Source organism: Arachis ipaensis, chromosome B08 (genome assembly GCF_000816755.2).
Source record: "Arachis ipaensis cultivar K30076 chromosome B08, Araip1.1, whole genome shotgun sequence".
Lineage (NCBI taxonomy): Eukaryota > Viridiplantae > Streptophyta > Magnoliopsida > Fabales > Fabaceae > Arachis > Arachis ipaensis.
Window position 1 is genome coordinate 3,754,718 of NC_029792.2, and position 4,047 is coordinate 3,758,764.

Sequence of the window (4,047 nt, forward strand, 5' to 3'; positions counted from 1 at the left end):
CTATATTTTTACTTCTCTTCCTTTTTCAAATATTTATTACATATAATTTTAAAAAAATACTAATATTGTAATTAAAAGTTACAAACAAAATTCAATTATTTTTTTAAAAAAAAATTTTGAGTTAATTTTATAACTAGCAGTATAATTTTTTTATGCTAATATCTAATTATATTTTTATATACATAGAGAGAAAAATATTATTTTTAAATAACAAGTATAAAAATTAATTATTTCTATTTGTGCAACAGACTTAACACCTAATTAAATGTAAAAGTATACATGTTAAATTGTTTCAAAGTTTAGATAATGAATATTAAAATTAATTATTAATAAAAATTAGACTTTTTTATATAAAAATAATAACTAAAAATCTTATTATTTGATTTTTATCTATAGAAAAATTGGTCTTCTTAGCCGAAAATTTTTGTCGACGTACAATTTTTTTTGTAAAAATAGTTTGATTTTATAAATTTTTTGTACTATGCATAATTTATACTGTTAGAATAAAGTAGATCGTAATTTTAAAAAAATTATAGTCCCATAATATTATTACAGATAAAAATATTAATATATTATATTTGTTATACATAAAGTAAAACCGTGCTATCTCTGCTAAGTATATATTTTTTAAAGTAATCATGTTAAATATACATACAAAATTGTTATGAGCACACTTACTATTCTTAATTGACAAAATAAAATAAGATAAGATAAAAGTAAAAGTATGCCTCATATCCATGACATGTTGACAAGACAGAGATGCACAACTCCATCTGGCTTGAAGCTGCGACAAGGACTGGAACTGCCTCCGCTTTTGGACAAGAATGCGTAGCGAGAGAAAGTCTTATCGACCGATAGCGACAGGGTTGACTTAGTGTTTGGTCACTTCCTTGCTTGGCTACCTCAGTAGGCCCTATCGTAGGGGTGAGAAAGCAGAACTCCTAGCTTTTCGAGAAAGGCCCCGGAGAGCAATCAGCGATCTCACTGAATGATAGATAGAGGGTCTCCGGTATCTAGGATGGATGTCAAGTGTTATGATCCTCCATTGCTGCTCGGTAGTGGCCTAAGGATGTTTTCAGTCAATCCTTGCACTACTTTCTAAGGCTTTTACGGCGTGCAGGTGGATGTACTTATAGTATAACTGTCGTTGGAAGGGACTTCTCGTACTTCAGGCACTCCAGGAGCCGATAGACGATACGAACTAGGGATCTCACCAAGAGAGAACAAGCATCCAAAACCATCTATAGGCTGGCAATGGGTAGAATAGGATAGGATACCTTAATCCTATATGCGGGTTGAAAATTTTATTAAAATTCTATGTTATTCTATTCGCGAGTTTAAAATCTCTTAACCCTAACTCTACTTACATCCTACAGTTCTAAATCCTACTCTACTTACAGAAATATCAAATTTTTTTAAAGTAAATATAAAATTTAATCATTTCAAATTTTATATATATTAATAAATGATTTAAATTACTAAATTAACTAACTAATTTAGTGGTTGGTCACTTAGGTGTGGGTAAGATAAAGTAGGGTACACCCTAAACCAAGGTTGTCAAACTCGCGAGTTTAGGTAAACTCGTGGAGCTGACCTAGACTCGACTCGTAGACTCGTACGAGTTTACCTGTTATACATTTTTTATAAAAAAATATATATATCATTTATAATATATATATTTACTCAGATATAGACATTCAAACTTAACAATTTCAACATCAAAAGTCAAAACACATAATAAATTAACATATTACTATAATTACAAGTTACAACAAGTACTTTAGATCACACATTTAAATCCTTCATAAGTATGTATCTAGTTCAAGTCAACATAAAACACACAATCAAAACTTCATAAGACACAACCAAAAAACAAAAGAAAACAACAAAGCAACAATTAAATGTTCTAATAAAGTCTAAAACTCAAGTCTTCCGGTATCTTCATCTTCCATGGCATCAACATCATCATCTTCACCATCTTCATCAGAAACATAATTTCTTTCAGGCTCAGGTTCAACCAACAAAATCATCATCATCATTCACATGTTCCTCTATCCACATGTTCATCTTATCCCTAAAAATCAACAACCCATATAATAAATTCAGATTCAGATTATATTATCCACTAACTAAATTCAGATTTCAGATTCAGTTGATAAATAACAAATTTAGATTTCAGATTTCAATTGCCAAGTGATGAGTGATCCATTATCAAAGTTGAATTATAATTATTCATAACTAACACTAACTAAACTAACACTAACATTTCAGTAAACCACACATTTTAACCATGAAGCATGAAGCATGAAGCAGCATCATTTTACTAACTTATTAAAGCATGAAGCAGCATCAGTTTAATTTTTTTTCCCATCATATCAAATCTCATTAACCTATTCTGTGTATGATTTAAACTAAACTAAAAAAATTTTAAAAAGTTAATATCAGAAGTTCAAAACCAAAATTGCAGAATTCAGACCAAAATTATTAATATTTGAATTTGTTTAAAAAAATTACCTTGGAGAACAGGAGCAGAATTGAAGCAGATTGGCAATGCAGAACAGGGGCGACAAACAGGGGAGGCCGGGAGGCAAACGCAGTGAAGCAGAAGTAGAATTGGAAGTAGATCGCAGAAGAGGGGCGACGGCCGACAAACGCAGAACAGGGGCGGTGATGAACAGCCTGCCGTGAATCGTCGAGTTCTCCGACGTGGGTGGTGGGCTGGTGTCGGCGATGTAGGCTGTAGCACGAGGAACCTTCACCAGTTCAGGACATCAGGACACAACGATGGGGGGTGGTGGGCTGGTGGGCGATGTCGGCGATATACCACGACTCCACGAGGAAAACTGGTAGTGGTTAGGCGAGGCGACAGGCGAGAGCTGAGGGATCCGTCCGCCCTTTGCGTGGCGGCGCAGACAACGGTGCCGGTGGATGGTGGTGGCCTCAGCGAACGTTGGAGAAGAAGAAGAGAGTGAGGGCTTGGTGGTGGTGGAGAATGAGGGCGCCGTTTTCGAATTAGGGTTACTGGGTTAGTGGTTTGGTTAGCTGTAATTTTTTTTTTTTTGGCCCAAAATGACGCTGTTTTGGCGAAAATGGGCACCCAATTCAAACTCGCTGACTCGCTAGTAAATTCGTGAGTTTGAGCGATTCTGTCCGAATCTAGCTAAGTCTACCAAAAAATAAGTTTATGTCCGAGTCAACTCGATTCCACTACCTAAACTCGTAAATTCGTACGAGTTTACGAGTTAACTCGTGAGTTTGACAACCATGCCCTAAACCCTATCTGCCGGTAGGTTATGTATTGTTAATCCTGTCATCCATGCACCCGCACTTGACTATCACACGAAGCATAATGCCATATGTATTGTCAGATATGATAATTTGGATTTCTTTCTCTAGTTTCTAGGTTAACTATGCTTATATGCTTATGTTCAAATTGTATTTTAATCTAAGTTAAGCCATTAAAAATTCAAAAATTGAATTGATGTGAAAATTAAGCTGAAATCACGTGCTTTTTTCTTTCTTTTTTTTTTTGGACTGGGCATGGGCCAAATCAGGTGCTTTAACTCACTAATGGCGTAGGTCGTAGTCTAGATCAAGATTAATACTAATTGCTAATCCACGTGGATCGGTCACCTTCATAGCTAGTTTTATTTCAAATACTTTTTCAGCTAAATTATTTTTTCTAAACACTCTTTTACTTTATTTTATTTTTTGAACAAATGAAAAGTTTTGTCTATTACAAATTAAATTTTATATTTTTATTCTTTTAAAAATTGGAGATAAATGGGACACTTTTTTCTTAATATCTTTCGAATGTAATTATCAGCTCGTACATTTTTCTTTTCCATACTAAATACTGCAATAAATTTAGCTCAAATTTAAAATTTTGTGTTGTATTTATTACTTCCAAATTAGATCTCGCAACAATTAATTTACTCTAATATTTTTTTTTGGGTATAGAAACACAAACACTCAAGTAATCAAGTTCATTACCAAAGTTAGTAGTAGCATTTCTTAAAATTAAAGAACTCAAACTCTTAGGACAAA